We start from the raw sequence: 25,352 nt of genomic DNA on the forward strand, positions 1-25,352 counted from the left end.
AACTTCATTTGCATAACTATTAAAATTTCCAAAATAAATACAAAATGTTTTTCTTTAGAAAACTTTACATTGTGTCTGTTATTTTGTCTATCATTACTTTATTCTGTATTAGACTGACTCTGTTACCACTACTTAAGAGTATGAAATAAATCTCTATATCTGCTACCCAGATTCTATGTTATTTGGAACACTGTTTCTCACAGATTTCTGTTTTTCTACTTCTGTCTATATTTTAAGTTTTTTCCATTTCATCCATCAAAAAGATTAATGAAAATACCTTTCCTCAAAAATATCCCCAGCTGTATAAAAACTTAATTTCAAAGAAACAATAACCATCTATATTGAGAAAACATCATATCACACAGTAACAAAAAACTTAAGTTCAAATTACTGAAGTAAGTCATAAAATAATAAATATATTTCTTGTATTTGTTAATCCACTCTAAATGTAACTGAAACAATAATTGAATAAAATTAAACAATATGGTCATTTCCTCTTTGAGTTTACTTATTGTTCATAGATTTCTGATGAAATAAGACCTGTTCAGTAAGAATCATAATCAGATTACTGTCATCTTATTGGAAGTTTCTTAAGACAGTAATAATTAAAAACTTCTTAACCCTAAAATCTATGATATGCTTCCACACAGTTTGCTGCCCAGAATGTCCACATACTGCAAAAGAAATTTTGTTTGTAACAATACTCAATTATAGAGAACTAGCCCACAAAGCTGGAGAGAAACTAAATAATTTCTATTTAAATTACAGAAGCACCTTATCAGTAATTAGTGGAATTAATTGTAATATTGACATGGGCATCCCAAGAAATTTGTAGAGAGGGGACAGAGTAGTGTGAGATTATGAATTGAATATAAATTCATACAGATATGTTGAATAAATAAATAAATAATTAACTTCTTCACTTTCCAGATAGGAGCAAGATGTAGTTTTGATAACTTACACAAAATTAGGATTCTGTACACAATACATTATCAGAATAATCAGCAATGTGACGTACAAACAGTTTAAAATATGTTTAAAAAAGTCAATGTGGTAAAGTAATGTATTTTACAAGTTAGGGTTAATCATCCACAGACAGATTATCCAGTTTATCTTTCAACAGAATCCTTGAGAATCCCGCAAGATGTCATACAAAATATCAGAACTAGTTTTAAACTGTGTTCTAAAATTCAATAAAAACCAAATAAAACAAAAAAGGAGAATTTAAATGATTATAGTGAAACCTGTCAGTTTGATATATCAGGTCAAACTTTACTTCTTTATTTTCATCTTCACAGAAATACAAGTTTTTTCATTCTTTTGTGTTACCCAGGTACTCTTTTTCCCTCCATTACCACAGATAGTAAACTATAGTCTCAAACAGTATCAGTCTATCATGGGAAAACAAAAAATCAAAGTATGAAGAACCCAAATCTGAGGATTGATTTGTCAAAAGAAAAGTTTAAGAGGTTATGTAAACAGTAAGGAAATATTCAGATCGAGTTACATGTTACTTTATGTAAACAGTAAGGAAATATTCAGACCAAGTAACATATCACTTTATGAAAACAGTAAGGAAACACTGAGTCCAAGTAACATGTTACTTTATGTAAACAGTAAGGAAACATTGAGACCAAGTAACATGTTACTTTATCTAAACAGTAAGGAAACATTCAGACTAAGTAACATGTTACTTTATGTAAACAGTAAGGAAACATTTAGACCAAGTAACATGTGACTGTATCTAACACTAAGGAAACATTGAGACCAAGTAACATGTTACTGTATCTAACAGTAAGGAAACATTCAGACCAAGTAACTTCATCCTCTTGTTATCCTTATCCTGATATTTTGATTCTTTCTTCCCAAGGCTGTAACAGAATTTTGTTGGGTTAACAAGATAGTACACAATTCTTCAACTCATTACTTTCATATTATTATAATTTTTAAAGTGGAATGAAATATCTGTAATAAGACGTTGGCAGACAAAGATTTATATGTATAATAAAGTGATATAGTTTGGAAACAACATCCTATATGTTGTGATACATTCATCTTCCTTCTTCTGATATTACACATGTGGTATGACATGTAATCATTTTGTTATGCACATAAATCATTATTTGCCAAATTATTATTATCTTATCACAATGTGCTTTCTGACTTGAGTTTAGATCTTTGAAATTGAAGTGAAATGAAGCAGATATGGAGCTCACATAAATGTCTGTTTTTCTCAGAAAAGTAACTTATGTTTAGTACAACTGTGCCTGATTGTAATCATTAGATTTAACACTAATTATCTAACTTAAAACACAAGTTGTTTTTGTTCAGGTGATGTTAGTTGAGTCTAGTAGTTAAATTATAAGTTGTTACCCAGTTGATGTTATAAGTTTCTAAATTTAGATACAAGTTTTTCACAAAACCTCTACACAACTGTTATAAATACTGAGTTTAGTGGCATCCTAAACCTCATCAACTGTAAATACACAACTATCTGTTATAAATACTGAGTTTAGTGGCACCCTAAACCTCATCAAGTGTAAATACACAACTATCTGTTATAAATACTGAGTTTAGTGGCATCCTAAACCTCATCAACTGAAAATACACAACTATCTGTTATAAACACTGAGTTTAGTTGCATCCTAAGCCTCATCAACTGTAAATGTGGAATATTCAGAATTATTTTATCTCATTAATGACACTTTTATACTGAATGAATTAAAAAACATCTTAACTTACAAAATAATAAAATGTTTGAATCAATTTATTAAAAACCTTTTCTATCAAACTTTGAAACAGATTCATGTTTTGATGATTAAAGAAGTCAGTCTGTATGTTCTTGTTACTGGTAGTTATACCATTCTTCTGCCCATTAGAATAGTGTATTGTGATAACAATTAAAGTTAAAAATAACATATTTCAAATTTATCACAAGATCATTTTACACATAGGTTAAAATGTATGTAAAAATATAAAGATGACACAGAGTATGTGATTTACACTAAATCATATAACAGCTATACTTTAAATATAATTTTTGGTTTGTTATATACAGTTAACATAAAGATTCTGACTCTTCTTTGCTCTGTTTCTAAGAAAGTGGTTTACAGACTGATGTAGCCTTAGGTAAGAATCAAAAGCAAAAATACTGAAAAACAAGAAATGTTTGAAAACCACATAATTCTTAAGCTACAACTTTAGTTAACAAAGTATAAATTGAATATTCTGATGAAAATCAAAATCTCACCCTTCTTCAGCTATCTTTATGCAGCATTGGAAGATTACCAAAGTAATTCACCAGAGTATTTGGCAATGTTAAATGATTACTTGATGCAGTATAAATATAAAATGCAACATACAAGTGTACCAATGGAAGGTGGAAATTACGGCCCACCGAGATCGCAGTAAAATGTGGTTTATACATAGAGCAAATCTGTTGTTGTTTTTTAATTTAACCCAAAGTTACACAAGGGCTATCTGCATTAGTCATCCCTAATTTACAACTGTAACCTTAGAGAGAATACAACTAGTCATCATCTCTTACTGCTAACTCTTGGACTGCTCTTTTACTGGACCCAATATGGTAGACAGAACACCGAGACTGTGTCAGATAATATGCATGAGTTTCTGTTGTACAACATACAGAGTAGAAGATAACTTGAGTAAAAACACATTATAAGCTTGTGTCTTATAAAAGCCTATATATTGAGAAGTTTTGAGATTATAATGATGCATGTGATATGGTACATGCAAGACCCACAGAAATGTCCTTGATCAATACCAGAAGGTATTATTTATCAAGCAGTTGCTAAGCTAATGCCCGAGTAGAGTACAGAAGGTAATGTGTGAATGTAATAACATTAGTGAATTTTTATTTTTGTCTGTATAACTTGTTTTGAGCATTTGTTAGTTAAAACACATATACAAATCTATTTTGTGTAAAGGGTATGCTTTTGACATAGTGTTTTTTAACAGATCACTTATTTACTCAGACAGTTACTCTAAACTTGTTGTAGAGTTACGTTTTATCATGTGCCCCAGATTAAAAGGTATGAAATTTTTTTGATATTCTAGAATTGGTGTGATAAAATGGACATTTCCATAACAATAGAGTACCCAAGTTTACTGTATTTGTCAGTCTTGAAAGATCATTACACTAAAAGAAACATTGTTACAGTAAAGTATACTGGTAGATGTTGATAAACTATTGATAGAAATTATTGTATTTTGATCAGCTTAACATATCGTATGACAGGAAAAACGTGTATATATCCTTATTAGGGTTTCAAGAAGAACAGAAACGAAAGACAGTTCAAACGAGGTTATTTTGAAAGAAGGGCTAACCATAAATGAATATCAACCAGAATTATCTACCTTCACTATGTTATCAGGCAAAATAGCAAGCCAACAGTGGGATTAATAGTTGAAGGACGACTGTTATTTCCATAGGAACACATAAAGAGGTGGTGCAGTAAATGTTTTGGCAGTTATTTCTTGTGGTGAAAAACTGCTCTTCATATCCTCCAGCAAATTTGTCAACAGGACCTCCTCCTTACATCACATGTATATAATATTTTTAATATATGCTAGATTAAAGTTGAACGATAACTTTGTGTTCCAGTATTATAATGACATTTCACTTGGAGTACATATTTTAGAGTAGGAAGTTACAAGATCGACATGGCCAGTAGAGCCTCCATATCTTATTCCCATTGATAACTGTTGGGTAGAAGTGAACCAGAAAATCGCTAACAAAAGCTCTAAATAAGCTATTGTAGGTGAGTTGCAGAGCCTTCTAGCGATAAGCTGAGATGAACTTACGATGAAGTATACCAGCAACCTTATCTACAGCATGCAATGTCTCCTTGCAGAAGTTATTAGGATGCAAGAAGGACCAACCAAGTACTTAATGTTTAACACAAATTGATATAATGTTAATAATTTGATGTTATGTGTGTTTTATTAAGATTTTGCTGAGTTAGATGAAATGCTGAACATCTTGGCCAAGTATGCACTTAAATAATTTCTTTCAGTGTTTAAAGTTAAGCTTTAACGACTCTCAATATCTATTTTTTTGACCCATGGCGGGTTTGTGGTGATGGAAACATTTGATTTTATCAACAATTTTTTGGTTGAGGGATAGTATTGTAGTCATACCCATTATATAAACCCATTCTATTTACATTTCCCAGTACTTAACTTACCAGTTTGAGGGTCCAAAAATAAAGCGAATATAGTTCTTTCAGTGCAGATGATAATGTATGTAGCATCAATTCTGGGTAGTAAAGGTGAATCCACTAATAGAACATCTCACCATATCCTCTTATTGGTCAGGGACTTCTTTCTTGAGCAGTAATAGAGACAGCTGCAGGTGGTTTCAGTGACACCTTGTGTCGCGATAAGACAACATATACCATTTTACATTACTGGGAAATCCTGAGACTTAGTTTCACATGGCCTTCTTCATTATGGACTAATGAGCTAACCATATGTAACATTATGACAAATAATGTATCTTCATTCATCAGTTCTACACGATAAACACAAGTTCAGTCTCTCAGTTGTAGATCTGAAATTGTCATAAGTACAACTGTTCTACAGAAAACTGCAATTCTGGAGGAACTAGTGAGTTTCAAAAGAAAATAAAATCCTGTGGTAACATGAAAGGGAAGGCTGTAATACATTTTCACTGAAAATAAAATAATCGAACCACTAATTAGTCAAAAGAAAGATAGTGATATTCTTTAAAGCTTAACTTTCGATACTGAAAGTCGCTATTTAAGTCCATTGTTGCCATACTATGCAAATAGACATGGAATGTTGTAGGTAAGGTTATTGATATACTTCATCGTAAGTTCATCCCAGCTTATTACTGGAAGGATCGGCAGCTCACCAAAAATAACTTAATTAGAACTGTTGTCAGCGAGTTTCTGGGTCAGTTTAAAACAACAGTTGTAAATGGAATTGAAATATATAGGCTCTTCTGGCCATATCAATCTTGTAACTTCCTACTTTAAAGTATGTACTGTAAATGTAACACAGAGTTATAGTTCAATGTAAACCTTAAATATGTAGAAATATTATCTACATGTGATGTTAGAAGGAGATGTCATTGATATTTCGCTGGAAGATATGAAGAGCAGTTTTCACCACAAGAAATAGTTGCCAAAACATTTACTGCACCACCTCATTATGTGTTCTGTTTGGAAAAGATAGTCGTCCTTCAACTGTTAATCCCACTCTCCAAATACTTCGAGTGATGAACATGAATCATACCGCTAAATTAAAAAGCCACGACAGGCTTATCAAAAACGTTTACATGTTGCCAGTGTCCTATCTGTGAACTGGCTAGATATTTTGCCTAAATAATATACTGAAGATGAAAAATTCTTGTTGATATACATTTATGGTTAGACCTTCTTTCAAAACAACCTCGTTTGAACTGTTCTTCTTGAAACCCTAGTAAGGATGTGATAACGTTTTTCCTGTCATAAGATATGTTAATCTGATCAAAATACAGTACTTTAAATCAATAGTTTATCAACATCTACTAGTATATTTTCCCGGAACAATGTTTCTTTTACAGTGATGATATTTCAAGACTAACAGATACAGTAAACTTGGGTACCCTATTGTTCTGGAAATTTCGATTTTCTCACACCATTTCTGGAAAATCAAAATAATTCATAACTTTTAAAATGGGACACAAGATGAGGCGTAACTTTACAACAAGTATAGAGAAAGTCTGAGCAAAGAAGTGATCTTCACGAACAAATGCTCAAAACAAGTTACACAGACTAAAATAGAAATTCGTAAATGTTATTATATTCACACACTACCTTCTCTGCTCTACTCGGGCATTTGCTTAGCAACTGCTTCATAAATAATATCTTCTGGTATGGGACAAGGACATTTCTGTGGGTCTTGCATGTACCATATCACATGCATCATTAGAACCTACAATGTTCTCAGTATATAGGCTTTTATAAGATTCCATCTGATCATCTGCCTTTACTCATGTTATCTTCCACTCTGTATGTTGTACAACAGGAACGCATTTTATATTCTCTAACACAGCGTCAATGTTCTGTCTACCATATTTGGTCGAGTATGACCAGGTGGTAAGCGCGATTAACTATTATTCTGATCATCGTAGGTTCCAATCACTGTCACACCAAAGAAATTCGTTCTTTTATCTTTGGAGGAGCTACATAGTCACAACCAATCCCACTATTCGCTGGTAATAGAGAAGCCCAGGGCTTCTTTAATTTTACGTTTGTTTATGTTTGTTTCTTTATTTAGTACGAGTGTTTTCTATGGTTATGTTGTGTTTATATGACTTGCTTTTTTCGAAATCGTGTGAAGGTGGCTTTTATGTTCTTTGAATCTGGTTTCCATTTTCTGCTTGTTTCTCCAATACAGAAGTTGTGGCAGTTATTATATTTTATAAATAATGTTGGTGTTCTGTTCGTCAGTGTTGTTTTTACATAGTATAGACTTCAGTTTTGTGCCTGGTTTTTGAATAAATTTGGTGTTAACTGTAATGTAATATTTTGTTGCTTGTTTTTGCCAAATGTTGGTTATTTTTCTGCTGAGTCAGTGTTGGCACTTGTGTTATTGTCATGTGTGTGAGAGTCATTACATAAAAAGGTAACTTTTCTTAGGTGAGTGTTAGCTATTGTGTTAATTTTCTGTGTATGAAAGCTAGTACACCACAAATGGTAACTTTACGTAGGTCAGTGTTTTGAGAGTTTTTAATATGGATGTAATTTGTTTTTAAAGGTGGAGGAGTCGTTTTCGTTTATAGATTGACAAAAGTTATCCCACTCTTTGTTCTACTGATGTAATTTTAGTTCTTTGATGTAATTATTTTCTCTATTAGTTAAAGTTTACATCTCTGTTGAGTGTGATAATAAATTGAGTCTGATGATGTGGCCGTGAATGTATAGGATTAAATTTTATGATTATATAATGAGTGAAAAGTTCTGTCTCAGAACTGTGTTAGCTATAGCAGATTGCATTAATAGCCTTAATGACTTTTCTTCCATGTGCTCGACAGGTGTGTAAAGGGGTGTTGTTGATAGGGTTGAATTGAAACAGATCCTTCTTCCGCTCGAGTCAAGCCGCGGGCTGGTGGTTGGGGTTAGTGGTGGATGGGTGGTGTTGAAAATAGAAAAACGAGAGGGGATCATGTTCACCCTTGTGTTATTTTAAACGTTGGTGAATAATAATAAACACAAGTGAAGAAAACCTGAAAATGTATCACTAGATGAATATCCATGATGGTAGGAAAATGTGATGTATATATTATTTACCTTGACCACTGTATATCAAGTGGTCATTTCTAAGTTAAGGAACATAGAAAGAGAAATAGAAGGTTCGTTCTCCACATTGACCAAGGATGGACTCGTGGTTATGGCGCTCGACTCGCAATCTGAAGTTGTGAGTTCGAATCCTTGTCACACCAAATATGCAGGCCCTTTCAGCCGTTGGAGCGTTATAATATTACGATCAATCCTCCTGTTCATTGGTAAAAAAGTAGCCCAAGTGTTGGCGGTAGATGTTAATCAGTGGCTGCCTTCCGTCTAGTTTTGCAGTGCTAAATTAGCGACTGTTAAAGTAGATAGCCCCAGTGTGGATTTTCGTAAAATACAAAACAAGCAAACAAACCTCCACGCAGTCGTCAAGATAGGTTTGACTGGTTTTAAAATGTCTGGCTTCACAGATATTGAATATCTGTTAAAATTATTTCTGTTAAATAAAAGTTGAGAGAAACATGCACTGTAATATTCCACAGGAAGTTACAGCTACCGTGTTTTGACACAGGTGTGTCTTTTGAAAGATACGCTGATACACATGTGTTCGATTCACAAACATCTGTCATACGAAAGTCGAACTTTAGAAAATTAGTCTTCAAATGTTAGTGACATGTTTTTTGTCTGTTTTGTAAAACTTCCGTGTTGTTCAAAATAAATAACTGATAATTTTAGTAACTAAAATAAAAAATAACCGGTACAAAGTTAAATAGTTGACATGGTCTTCAGAATCTGTCAACAAAAAAAGATTTTTAAATTGTTTGTTCAAACCACATTCAGTCAAGATTGTTACGAGTTGGTAACCAAGGTGTCACGTTCTATCTTGGGCTGAGTGAAAATAAAATATACTTCTTATTGACCGCCTGGTTTCAGTCTGTTTATCAGAATATTATAACAAGATATAACAAGAGATGTTTTTTCTCTTGTTATTGTTATTTTCAAAACAGTTTACGTTGTACACTTCTTAACATAAAAATTGTTGTGTTTTTAATGTTTCTGTTCTGTTTGTTATGTATTCCACTTTACATAGAGTTGATGGTAATTCTTATTTTTGTATTCTCTTTGTTGTGTACTTGATAGTGTTTTAATGTTTATTATGCACCCACTTATTTTGTAATGAATACTGTTTTTAATGTTTGTATATTTGTTGTGTACTCCACATAACACAGAGTTGATTGTGTTTTAATGTTTGTATATTTGTTGTGTACTCCACTTAGGATAGAGTTGATAGTATTTTTAATGTTTGTAATCTGTTTCTTAGGTTTTCAATTATCATAGAGTTTACAGTGTTTTATTGTTTGTATTCTCTTTGTTGTTTACTCCATTTATCATATTGTTGATGGTGTTTTTAAAAGATAGAACAAGTCGTACTATCTTTGGATAGTCGATACAGTGATTTATAGTTAATGGCTGCAATAATGGGGTTTCGATTAATAGATGGATTAGTGATGGTGTCTTTTATTAACGGATACAATAACTGATAGTGTCTCTTTCAAGAGTTAAAGTCCTCCAGTGGCACAGCATTATATCTGCGAACACCCACCATTAAAATCTGAGTTTCGATAGGTGTGTTAAGTGAAGCACAAATAGATCATTGTGAAGCTTTGTACTTAATCCAAACAATCAATCAATAAAAATTAAAATAAATATCAGCTGGATAAAAGGCTGAAACAAGGTGTTATTTAGGTCAGTGAAATTTATTTATTATTTGAAGAGTTCCGATCTTGATGTAAAAATAAGACCCATGTTTTGCCATTTTACACATTAACTTGATATATTTACTGTTATCCAGTTCTTGTTTTGTTTAGTATTGAAATGTGTTTATTTACCATCAGATTGTTTCGTGAAGATAAGAGTGTGTGACAGAATGTTTCAGGGACAAACATAAACTAACACATAAAGAAGTTATGAAACTTGCAAACAGAATGACAAACGATGAAAACAATATCGAGTGTAATGTAACATGGACCATTTGGCTAATGTGCTTGACCCGTAGTCTTAAGGTCACGGTATCGAATCCCCATTTATCCAAACATATATGTTTTGTCAGACATGAAGACAATACAATGTGACGGTTAATCCCACTGTTCGTTGACACTAAAGTAAACAAAAAAAAATAATCGGAACAAATGTGAGTAAATTACACGTCGTAGTTGATAACGAGAAATCCACTTGAAGTTCCATCCGTTTTATGATAAATTAAACATTCACAAACATGAGTCATCTAAGTTTTAGATCCACATGTGTTTTACAGCATGCTTTTATGTATGTTGATAATTATCGTGTTTTCAATAAATGTACAGCCATATGTAGATATATTGAAGAAGGAACTCTTTCGCTCACGTTAATATAATTCTATACAGTTGTTGGAAATGTTCTCTTGTTCCAGACAAAATAATATATAGAGAGAAATACCGAGAATTTACTTCATTTATTAGATTAACATAATAAAACTGTTTGTCTCGATGATGTTACAAAAACAGTTTATGCATTATCGGCCTCAAACATGAGATGATAGTAAATTCTGGGTGATTTATTTAAGTCTAACACTTAGAAAAGCTAGATCCTCTGGTAAATGAAGGTTTTTCAGATATAATTCCCCTCCAGTTGGAGTCATTCAGGTTGTGAAAGAAACAAAAAGACACAGGTCGGTAAATAAAATATCCACAGAACCATAAACTACAATATAACAAAATATTCAAAAGTGCCATACACTAAAATATAACAAAATATTCGCAGTACCATACACTAAAATATAACAAAATATCCACATTACCACATACTAAAATATAATAAAATAACTACAGTACCATTTACTGAAAAATATTAAAATATTCACACTATCATATACTAAAATATCTTAAGCTCTGCATGGTATCAGATACTAAATGTAACAAAATATCCACATTACATACTAAACTATAATAAAATATCCATTGTAGCATACACTAAAATATAACCGTTGTACCGTTTACTAAAATATAATACAAAAAACACAATTCCATACACTAAAATATAACAAAATATCTACAGTGCTATACACTAACATATAACAAAAGTTCTACAGTACCATACACTAAAATATAACAAAATAGTCACACTACGATACACTAAAATATAAGAAAATATCTACAATATTAAGTAATAAAATGTAACAAAATATCCACAGTACCGTAGACTGATATGCAGTAAAATATCCATGATGCCAAATACTAAAATATAATGAAATATCCCGAGTACCATACTATAACATGTAATAAAACATCCTCAGTACCATACAAAAAATATACTAAAATGTCCACAATATATTGCACTAAAATACATCAAAATATTCACAATGTCATATACTAATATATGATAAAATATCCACAATGTCATATACTAATATATAATAAAATATCCGTGGTACCATATAAAATTTTTTATAAAATAACCACATTTTAATACTCTAAAATATAGCAAATCATACACAGTACCATACACTGACATATAATAATATATCCAAAGTGCTGTATTCTAAAATACAATAAAATATCCACAGTATTATACTGTATATAAATTAAGGCAAGAGTATTTAAAACAAGGATCACTTGAAACATGTCCAGTCGCCTCAGAAAACGATTAAAGAATATACAATACCAGATAATAAACGTGGCATATCGACTACCCCTTAATATTTTACTCCATGTTAGTGAGAAAATATTCAGCTAAAAAATACTAGCTCAATGCTAAAACACACTAACTCGACAATTCCCAGCAATGGCTGAAACACCACACACATCCACCAGTCTCCTTGTTACTTATGTAATACCTAGAGCCATAATCGTAAATGTTTGTATATTGTTTTACATCTTTCACAAAGAAAGGAACCGTAACTTCTGTCGTATAGCTCAGGCACCCAGGGAATAATTAGAGACAGACAAGTAAAAGTTGGGTTCTTCTGTATCCCCTACATCAATATCTTATCATAGTATCTTCGAATCCCCCTCCGGCCCTGAAAGATCCTGAGTCCAACATCACTCGTTGAAGATCCCTGAGTCCCACATCAGCCGTTGAAGGGCCCTGATACCCACATCATTCGGTGAAGGGCCCTGAGGCCCACATCAGCCGTTGAAGGGCCCTGATACCCACATCATTCGGTGAAGGGCCCTGAGGCCCACATCAGCCGTTGATTTCTGTAATATTCACACATCGGGTCTGTTGTTGGTTTTTCTGGGGTTGCTGGCTTGCCAGCCTTTCTCAAGTGAAATTCAAGAAATGGTTGTTTTGTTTAAAATTATTATTATTGTATTATTTTATTATATATTTTTTTTTTCGGGTTGCATGATCAAAATACCAAACTTATGAGTGGGGTGAAGAGAAAGAAATTTTCTGACAACCCTGGTTATCTCTATTTTAAGTAATGGGTATTCACATATTTAAACCGAAACACCTGACAGTCTTTTGTTGTTGTTTTTTTGTTCAATAATGTAAACAAAGAGTTCCATGGTCATACGTCTCATACTGCTTACAGACGTCTTATCCTGTATTGAAAAATATACTGCCAGTCGTCTTGCAGTACATGGGTAAGCTGATATCTGTTCTCTGGTAATTTCTGGAGATTACTGGCTACTAGATGTCTTATCCCATATTGAAGACTCTTCTGCCACTCGTCCTGCTGTATTTGGATTAGTTGTTATCTGTTCTGTGGTGATCACTGGAGACTACTGGTTACCAGATGTCTTGTTTTATATTGAAAAATCCCACGCCACTTGTCCTGCAATATCTGGATCAACTGTTATTTGCTCTCTTTGTAATCTTTGAAGGTGTTGTAGCCTACCTCATCCCATATATCTTCAGTCCAGTGAAGGTAGTGGTAAGTATAATGATCATATAATTACGACAACATATTCTGCATGGATACGTGCAGAGTGTAAACAAGCATTGTCCAGCTACAATACAGTGACTTCAGGGTGGTCTCTGAGGAAGGAAATTACGTGGGGTTTTAGCACGTTGAGCATTCAGGTTTCGCTGTATGTGATATTCTGTGGTTGCCTCCTCATACCACTACACTAGGGACACTCCAGTGATTGGTCTGTCGTCATATTGTTTTCCTTCTCTTCTCCAGACAAGTTGAAGTCCATCAGACCCGACAATACGAAAACGTGACTCATCTGTGAATAGAACAGTGTTTCACTCTCTCTCAGTGGACATAACAGATAGCACCATATGGCTTTGTTCTAAGAAGACCTAAACCAATCATCTCTCTTGCTGCCAATATTATTACATTCTTGTTTGATGATGTGCTAAAGTGAAGTCTTGGTTCCTAACTAGTCAAAGATGCTTTTATGGTGGTCAAGTAGTCCTGACGAATCACGTGAAGTCTTACTATCAATCTGGGCTCATATGAATGGCTCTATCTTAATGTAGTGATGTACTGCCATCCAGGACGCTGTTAGTCATCAAATGATCCTCTCAAACTGTGGCACTGAACTAGCCTCATAATGATTGACCGATTGCATTACAATCTAGCTTCCATCCAGTTGTAGAATACTGTCAGCATGGTGACCTTCCATGTGTGATAAACGTGGCATGTTATTCAGTAGTCACTATGCCAAATTGTATTCAGAATGCACAATACATACAGCCTCCATGTTCCATCCGTACATTCGATCCTCATAGGAATGACATCTAACAGACCACTGAAATGAGCTGCTTAAATGGTGATCAGGATTTAATAAAGCATGTTAAAAGTGTAAAGGAATGGGCATTTCACATTGGACGGTTTTAGGAGTTCACAAAGGGAATGGAAAACTTATATTTTAAGTGTGGAATAAACCATTTCAAAACCAAACATTATATGTTTTAATTTGTTTTCTTTTTAAGTTAATGAGCTATTTGTTCTCTGCTCACCACGGGTATCAATAGCAGACTTCTATCGTTGTAGGTCCGCAGACTTACCCCGGTATTACTAGGAGGGGAACATTTTGATTAACATTTTTTATTTAGGAACTGGTGAACAAAATTACCTGTTAATTAAACCGTTCCCCGTTTTAAACTTTTGTCATTTGGATTAAAGATGGCTGATTTAAAACAGCTAAAATTGAGGTACAGATGGCTGATTTAAAACAGCTAAAATTGAGGTAAAAAAAACGGGCAAATACATGAATATTGGCTAGGCAGAACAAACTATATTAACAGTTTCTTGCTCAAGTTTTCAAAAGAATCAAACGGGAAGATGGTTATTATTGCTTATTCATTACCAACTTTTCAGCAAAATTTACTAAATTGTATGAAATTATTCTAATTAAAGAATGGTTAGCATTAAGTGAAATGAAATTAAGCAACTTCCTTAAATATAGATGCTTGATACGGCTATATCGATTGCATGGGGTGATGACAAGAAACAGTTCATCTAAATTCTATGGCTTTAGTATAAAAGTTATAACCCTTTAATAATGTTTTCGTTGCTACTTTTCCCTACCAATGCACATCACATATTTAATGTTCACATACGTACACCTCGTAAAAATAACACATGATAAGACATCTGGAACAGATAATATTCCACCAATGGTTTCAAAAAAGAGTAATGGTTTTAAAGAAGAGAGGAATTACGCTATCAAATATTACAGTGCTTTTCTATGTCTAACGGACCCTTGGTCACATACAAATACGACCTTAGTGTGAAACCTTCAATACGAGTTCATGACTTGACTTACTTTCAGTAGATTTACTAGAGACAAGAGGCTTCTCGTTGTACCCCGATTTATCATCAACAGAACGTTTCAATTGATTTTGCGAAATCATTGTAAAGTGGATAGCGTTTGTCTCTTCCTTACTTGACATCTTCAAATACGATCAAGGCTCTTTAACTCTGAAACATGGCCAAGACAGGTCATACCCCTTTGACTTATGATCTCTGGGGAATAAGAGGCAATCACTTCGATGAATTCTGACATGCTGTTTAAGTGAATTTATATGAATGTTTTTTACAAACTGATTTTGTGTGGTCGATAAATACGACTTGTTTTGTTGACCATACACTTTGTAGTGAGATCACTTGACTTATAGGTATGCAACCGTCTCGAAATTAGGGATATATATAATAATGGTGTTACAAACATAGAAAGTAGGATAAATATATATGTGACCAATAACACCAGACAATATTTATAAATATTCAAGTATGCATTATGTGTTTGTAAGTTTCAATGTTAAATTATTATGTGTGGTAAATATGAAGAGATATAAATAATTATGTTACAACAGATAATGTGAACATTATTTTATGCAAATAAGGTAAAATAGTATTGACTATAAAATTGAATAGAAAACGTATTCAATGTAAGTAAAGCACGACTGACGTAACAGTGTTATAACAGTTGTATCATTCCAGTAATAATTTTCCTTTGAATCAACTCTTTAAATGATTATGGATATGAATTAACAATATAATTTGTTTGCATTTACTGGTAAAATCTACGTAATACAATTAATTTTATTAGTGGTAGCTCTAACTGTAAGCTGATAGTTTATATGATAATATCTTCTAAGTTATATGATCCACCTGTAGTGCCTTAACAGAACTAATCACTTCACTTCATTCTCTTCAGGATTATGTAAAATAGTATATAAACTAGCTGTAATGTTAATCTTAGGCTTTTATCATTACTAGAGATATGATGATATGTTGATATTTATTGATCTACATTTTTCTCTTGTGGTTGGTTCATGAACTACCAGCAGTGATTACTTCATCATTACACGCTTTCCTATAGTTATGCACGATCTGATTCCACTTTGTGGAACTATGACTCACAGCAATGTAAGCCTAGCTACACGCCCCTCTGGTTCCATATTTTATAAGTACAGCATCATTGTTTCCACCTCATGCAGCTCTCTGCTCCTCACCTCCTATAAGGAAACCAGTCAGAGCTTGTGTTCAGGGTCTCATTCTAACAAATTATATAATAAAGTTTGTGTACTTTAATGGTATGAAAAATAAAAACAATACAAAGTCCTACAATGTAAACTTCTATCTAAAACTGTGTTTAGTCTTTAGATATTTCAAATGTGAGATATATATAAATTATGTGTAATAATATTATTTTATTTGTTTCCAAATATGAATTTTTGTTTCTATGAATGACTTCAGAGATGAATTTTTAGAAAATATTAACAACAATACTTATGTTACAGAATATTTATTTATACTTTTTCATGCATTTTGATTACATAAAGAAAGGTTTCAACATTTTTTTTATTAATTTTATAATTTCTTATTAATTAATGGTTATTAATCTTAATAAATAAAGATTCATTAAAAGTATGACGTTGATTAAAAAACACTTTTTCCAAATACACTTTAAGAATTGATATTATGAATTTCAATATCGATCATATTACTCCTGTATAGAGAAATTAGTCGAAGCTTCTATTAATTATTAAAGTATCTTAAGCCTATTTTGTTCAAAGCTTTCCAAAAACTATCAGGACTTTCAGAATACCATTGAAGACATGCTTTCATTACTATTGCTAATGTAATGAACACTGCACCTACCACACTCGACAAAGTTACATCTTCACCAGTTATCGTGATTTGAAAGATAAAAGAAAAACAATTTCTAAGGAACCCACTAAAGCCACACAACTAGCCTTTTCAATGTAGAGGGCGTTAACATAAATATACTGAGTGAAAAAAACTAAGTATTCCGATTCCAAATATAAACCAAATCACAGTTCCACATTCTGGAAATACAGTATCGTTAACAATAAACTGATAAGTGCATAACAGTAGAGTCTGGATGACACAGTAATGGAAGATAACCACAGCATAGTTTAAAGATTTTATCCTACGCACTATGATGGTCGACAACGAGGAGAAAAACCGTAACCAACAGCTAGTAACGATCCAAAATTCGAGATTGTGTATCCAATTTACTGTCCAATCCTCCAAAAATAAAAGATGGACAACTAATTAAGATGATTCCAACAATGGCTAACGGGATGGCTATTACGTCAATAAAATGTATTGTTTCTCGCAGAATTAAAAAAGCTAGAATTACAGTGAATATAATTTGTGTCTTTGTAAGGACTGTAACATTGCTTAGTGGCAAGAAGTTTAACGAATTATACAAGAACAATATACCTATCGTTCCAATAATTCCTCGGATGCATATTATTAAATACTGGAACAGAATCTTTGGGAAGAAAGAGTGACGGCTATGTAAAATAATTGGTACACAGAAAGCAGCCATGTATATTCCACGGTTAATCAAAATAACCTGTCTGGAGACACCTGGAGTAAGTTTAACCAGCATTAATTGAATACATTGAGCAATACACTGAAATACGGTTAGAATAATTCCAATACCAGGAAATTTGATTTTCTGAAAGGGAGATCCAAATGTCTTTGACACTTCAAAGGAAGTGTTTCCTCTTTCCGTATTCCTGTTTTTCATATTTTTCCTGATTTATAGTGAACTTCGTTCGGACAATCTAGAATAATATACAAAAATAAAATATAGTGGTAAGTTTTTAATATGTGTTCAGAGAAACATATAGTAGAATAAGTCAAAACTAAAGAAATAGCTGAACACTTATTTCTAACATTTAAAACAATAATAAATTAAATTATTATTTGGTGATTGTTGTTCACTCACTAACCACCACATTTTACACAGTAAACATTACAGTATTATTTCAATATTACAACTATAAATACTCTTTGTTTGGTTCACAAATACAACCTACGACTTTCTTTTGGTACATTAAAAATGAGAAACCTCGTTCATTAGAAAATCATGTTGCCGTCCCTGGTTATCAATTATCCTGTTATCACAAATGGTTTTGTAGATCGGAGACGTACTATTTGTTTCCCGTGTCTTAGATATAAAAAGATTTAATTATATTGATTTTCATTATTCTTCAAATGACCCTTGTTTTAAAATACTCTTGAATTATTTTATAATTGTATACGATACTGTGAATTTTCTATTATATTTTAGTGTATGTTACTGTGGATATTTTGTTATATTTTTATGTATGGTACTGTGGATATTTCATTATATTTTAGTGTATGGTACTGTGGATATTATATTATATTATATTTTAGTGTATGGTACTGTGGATATTTTATTTATCGATGTGTGTCTTATTCGTTTTTTCACAACATGAATAACTCCAAGTGGAAGGGAATTATATATGAAAACCTTTGTTTATCAGTGAATATAAACTTTTCTAATCTAGTGATAACTTGTTAAGTGCTAGACGAAATTCTTAAATAAATCATTTGGAATTTACCGCCATCTGTTCTTTGAGGCAAACGTCGATAAACTAGAAATTTTAATAACAACATACAGACCGAAAGTTTTACTTGTTTTGTTGTATACCATATGTAGTATAAAACTATGATGTAGTTAGATTTTTTTTATGTCATTCTGTTTGCAAGTTTGATAACTTCTTTATGTGCTCTTTTATGTTTATATCTAAAGTATTCTGTCACACAAATTCTTATCTATACCACACTAATCTCATGGTAAATAAACATATTTCAATACAAAACCAAGTATAAACTGAATTGGAATAAATCCTTCAGATTACTATGTCTGATGTGAAAAAAATTCCTTGGAGACAAAATAAAAGTTACTTACTGAAAACAGTAAAAGAATCTTTCCAATAAAACTTCAAACATCAAACGTAGCTCTTCTCTTTACATCAATACTTGAACCTTTCAAATAAAAATGTGAAATGACGATTTTGCTTGTTTTAGTTTGGAGTTATATAACAATATCGAGAATGTCTTCTCAATGAAAAAATAAAATGACATGCGTTTGACAGTAAACCGTATAAATACAAATCAGGTTAAGACTGTAAAACCTCATTTCACAGGAGTCAAAAAGTAGTGACATCTGTTGAGCAAAATTAAATGAAATGAAGGAGGAGTAAAACTTTTTAAATAGAAAAACAAAATGAACGAAATATCTAAAAGTTATAGTTACGAATGATTCATGAAACGAAAAGGGGTATTAATTAATAATTAATAATTGGGAATTCGATCTGAAAATATTCAATAAGTGATTTTAACTTCGAAACCAAGGAAAGGTGAAAGTGATTTAAAAAATAAATTTTGAAACGTGATGATAACGTTAAAGTATATATTTTAATACATTGTAGTAGCCTCACCTGGATGATGATGTTAAAGTATATATTATAATACATTGTAGTAGCCTCACCTGGATGATGATGTTAAAGTATATATTATAATACATTGTAGTAGCCTCACCTGGATGATGATGTTAAAGTATATATTATAATACATTGTAGTAGCCTCACCTGGATGATGATGTTAAAGTATATATTATAATACATTGTAGTAGCCTCACCTGGATGATGATGTTAAAGTATATATTTTAATACATTGTAGTAGCCTCACCTGGATGATGATGTTAAAGTATATATTATAATACATTGTAGTAGCCTCACCTGGATGATGATGTTAAAGTATATATTATAATACATTGTAGTAGCCTCACCTGGATGATGATGTTAAAGTATATATTATAATACATTGTAGTAGCCTCACCTGGATGATGATGTTAAAGTATATATTATAATACATTGTAGTAGCCTCACCTGGATGATGATGTTAAAGTATATATTATAATACATTGTAGTAGCCTCACCTGGATGATGATGTTAAAGTATATATTATAATACATTGTAGTAGCCTCACCTGGATTGATGATGTTAAAGTATATATTATAATACATTGTAGTAGCCTCACCTGGATGATGATGTTAAAGTATATATTATAATACATTGTAGTAGCCTCACCTGGATGATGATGTTAAAGTATATATTATAATACATTGTAGTAGCCTCACCTGGATGATGATGTTAAAGTATATATTATAATACATTGTAGTAGCCTCACCTGGATGATGATGTTAAAGTATATATTATAATACATTGTAGTAGCCTCACCTGGATGATGATGTTAAAGTATATATTATAATACATTGTAGTAGCCTCACCTGGATGATGATGTTAAAGTATATATTATAATACATTGTAGTAGCCTCACCTGGATGATGATGTTAAAGTATATATTATAATACATTGTAGTAGCCTCACCTGGATGATGATGTTAAAGTATATATTATAATACATTGTAGTAGCCTCACCTGGATGATGATGTTAAAGTATATATTATAATACATTGTAGTAGCCTCACCTGGATGATGATGTTAAAGTATATATTATAATACATTGTAGTAGCCTCACCTGGATGATGATGTTAAAGTATATATTATAATACATTGTAGTAGCCTCACCTGGATGATGATGTTAAAGTATATATTATAATACATTGTAGTAGCCTCACCTGGATGATGATGTTAAAGTATATATTATAATACATTGTAGTAGCCTCACCTGGATGATGATGTTAAAGTATATATTATAATACATTGTAGTAGCCTCACCTGGATGATGATGTTAAAGTATATATTATAATACATTGTAGTAGCCTCACCTGGATGATGATGTTAAAGTATATATTATAATACATTGTAGTAGCCTCACCTGGATGATGATGTTAAAGTATATATTATAATACATTGTAGTAGCCTCACCTGGATGATGATGTTAAAGTATATATTATAATACATTGTAGTAGCCTCACCTGGATGATGATGTTAAAGTATATATTATAATACATTGTAGTAGCCTCACCTGGATGATGATGTTAAAGTATATATTATAATACATTGTAGTAGCCTCACCTGGATGATGATGTTAAAGTATATATTATAATACATTGTAGTAGCCTCACCTGGATGATGATGTTAAAGTATATATTATAATACATTGTAGTAGCCTCACCTGGATTATGATGTTAAAGTATATATTATAATACATTGTAGTAGCCTCACCTGGATGATGATGTTAAAGTATATATTATAATACATTGTAGTAGCCTCACCTGGATGATGATGTTAAAGTATATATTATAATACATTGTAGTAGCCTCACCTGGATGATGATGTTAAAGTATATATTATAATACATTGTAGTAGCCTCACCTGGATGATGATGTTAAAGTATATATTATAATACATTGTAGTAGCCTCACCTGGATGATGATGTTAAAGTATATATTATAATACATTGTAGTAGCCTCACCTGGATGATGATGTTAAAGTATATATTATAATACATTGTAGTAGCCTCACCTGGATGATGATGTTAAAGTATATATTATAATACATTGTAGTAGCCTCACCTGGATGATGATGTTAAAGTATATATTATAATACATTGTAGTAGCCTCACCTGGATGATGATGTTAAAGTATATATTATAATACATTGTAGTAGCCTCACCTGGATGATGATGTTAAAGTATATATTATAATACATTGTAGTAGCCTCACCTGGATGATGATGTTAAAGTATATATTATAATACATTGTAGTAAGCCTCACCTGGATGATGATGTTAAAGTATATATTATAATACATTGTAGTAGCCTCACCTGGATGATGATGTTAAAGTATATATTATAATACATTGTAGTAGCCTCACCTGGATGATGATGTTAAAGTATATATTATAATACATTGTAGTAGCCTCACCTGGATGATGATGTTAAAGTATATATTATAATACATTGTAGTAGCCTCACCTGGATGATGATGTTAAAGTATATATTATAATACATTGTAGTAGCCTCACCTGGATGATGATGTTAAAGTATATATTATAATACATTGTAGTAGCCTCACCTGGATGATGATGTTAAAGTATATATTATAATACATTGTAGTAGCCTCACCTGGATGATGATGTTAAAGTATATATTATAATACATTGTAGTAGCCTCACCAGGATGATGATGTTAAAGTATATATTATAATACATTGTAGTAGCCTCACCAGGATGATGATGTTAAAGTATATATTATAATACATTGTAGTAGCCTCACCAGGATGATGATGTTAAAGTATATATTATAATACATTGTAGTAGCCTCACCTGGATGATGATGTTAAAGTATATATTATAATACATTGTAGTAGCCTCACCTGGATGATGATGTTAAAGTATATATTATAATACATTGTAGTAGCCTCACCTGGATGATGATGTTAAAGTATATATTATAATACATTGTAGTAGCCTCACCTGGATGATGATGTTAAAGTATATATTATAATACATTGTAGTAGCCTCACCTGGATTGATGATGTTAAAGTATATATTATAATACATTGTAGTAGCCTCACCTGGATGATGATGTTAAAGTATATATTATAATACATTGTAGTAGCCTCACCTGGATGATGATGTTAAAGTATATATTATAATACATTGTAGTAGCCTCACCTGGATGATGATGTTAAAGTATATATTATAATACATTGTAGTAGCCTCACCTGGATGATGATGTTAAAGTATATATTTTATTACATTGTAGTAGCCTCACCTGGATTATGATGTTAAAGTATATATTATAATACATTGTAGTAGCCTCACCTGGATGATGATGTTAAAGTATATATTATAATACATTGTAGTAGCCTCACCTGGATGATGATGTTAAAGTATATATTATAATACATTGTAGTAGCCTCACCTGGATGATGATGTTAAAGTATATATTATAATACATTGTAGTAGCCTCACCTGGATGATGATGTTAAAGTATATATTATAATACATTGTAGTAGCCTCACCTGGATGATGATGTTAAAGTATATATTATAATACATTGTAGTAGCCTCACCTGGATGATGATGTTAAAGTATATATTTTAATACATTGTAGTAGCCTCACCTGGATGATGATGTTAAAGTATATATTTTAATACATTGTAGTAGCCTCACCTGGATGATGATGTTAAAGTATATATTATAATACATTGTAGTAGCCTCACCTGGATTATGATGTTAAAGTATATATTTTAATACATTGTAGTAGCCTCACCTGGATGATGATGTTAAAGTATATATTTTAATACATTGTAGTAGCCTCACCTGGATGATGATGTTAAAGTATATATTATAATACATTGTAGTAGCCTCACCTGGATGATGATGTTAAAGTATATATTATAATACATTGTAGTAGCCTCACCTGGATGATGATGTTAAAGTATATATTATAATACATTGTAGTAGCCTCACCTGGATGATGATGTTAAAGTATATATTATAATACATTGTAGTAGCCTCACCTGGATGATGATGTTAAAGTATATATTATAATACATTGTAGTAGCCTCACCTGGATGATGATGTTAAAGTATATATTATAATACATTGTAGTAGCCTCACCTGGATGATGATGTTAAAGTATATATTATAATACATTGTAGTAGCCTCACCTGGATGATGATGTTAAAGTATATATTATAATACATTGTAGTAGCCTCACCTGGATGATGATGTTAAAGTATATATTATAATACATTGTAGTAGCCTCACCTGGATGATGATGTTAAAGTATATATTATAATACATTGTAGTAGCCTCACCTGGATGATGATGTTAAAGTATATATTATAATACATTGTAGTAGCCTCACCTGGATGATGATGTTAAAGTATATATTATAATACATTGTAGTAGCCTCACCTTACTTATTAACGTAATTCTTGTGGATATTTTACCCGTTTCCAAACTTTGCTGTACTCGTCCTATGAAATGTGGTGGTCAATTATCTGTCTAGAATTCACCAATCAATCCATTGGTCATTACAAACAAAGGTAACGTTTCTCTTCATCTCTTGATAATTGGTGTGTTACTTTAAAACCTAACAAAACCAAGGGACAAGAAATTATTCTCCCATAGCAGTTCATAAAATATTCAACACACATATACATTTCAGAAAAACGGCCAAATTCCTATGGGTTACATCTAGGTAACTAAAATTGTATCAATCATCAAATCTGTAACACAATGTCTCATTCACGTAACAAAAATAGGTGGCATCCAAGAAACCTGCACATATAAAACCTTTTAATTCGACTTCTATTTTCGTCTGTATAACTTGTTTTGAGCATTTGTTCGTCAAGATCACTTATTTGCTCAGACACTTTCTCTATACTTGTTGTAGAGTTACGCCTCATCTTGTACCCCATGTTAAAAGCTATGCATTTTTTTGATTTTCTAGAAATGGTGTGAAAAAATGGACATATCCAGAACAATAGGGTACCGAAGTTTATTGTATCTGTCAGTCTTGAAAGATCATCACACTAAAAGAAACATTGTTACAGTAAAGTATACTGGTAGATGTTGATAAACTATTAATAGAAATTATTGTATTTTGATCATATTACCATATCGTATAACAGGAAAAACGTGAACACATCCTTACCAGGGTTTCAAGAAGAACAGAAACGAAAGACACTTCAAACGAGGTTGTTTTGAAAGAGGGGCTAACCATTAATGTATATCAACCAGAATTATCTACCTTCACTATGTTATTCAGGCAAGATAGCAAGCCAACAATGGGATTAACAGTTCAAGGACGACTGTCATTTCCATAGGGAATACATAAAGAGGTCGTGCAGAAATGTTTTGGTAGCTCTTTCCCGTTATGAAAAAAACTGCTCTTCATATCCTCCAGCGAAATGTCAAGGGACCTCCTCCTTACATCACATGTATATAATATTTTTAATATATGCTAGATTAAAGTTGAACAATAACTTTGTGTTCCAGTATTCTAATGACATTTCACTTGGAGTACATATTTTAGAGTAGGAAGTTACAAGATCGACATGGCCAGTAGAGCCTCCATATCTTATTCCCATTGATAACTGTTGGGTAGAAGTGAACCAGAAAATCGCTAACAAAAGCTTTAAATAAGCTATTGTAGGTGAGTTGCAGAGCCTTCTAGCGATAAGCTGAGATGAACTTACGATGAAGTATACCAGTAACCTTATCTACAGCATGCAATGTCTCTTTGCAGAAGTTATTAGGATGCGAGAAGGACCAACCAAGTACTGAATGTTTAACACAAATTAATATAATGTTAATAATTTGATGTT

The sequence above is a fragment of the Tachypleus tridentatus genome, chromosome 4, assembly GCF_004210375.1.
Source record: "Tachypleus tridentatus isolate NWPU-2018 chromosome 4, ASM421037v1, whole genome shotgun sequence".
NCBI classification, from domain to species: domain Eukaryota; kingdom Metazoa; phylum Arthropoda; class Merostomata; order Xiphosura; family Limulidae; genus Tachypleus; species Tachypleus tridentatus.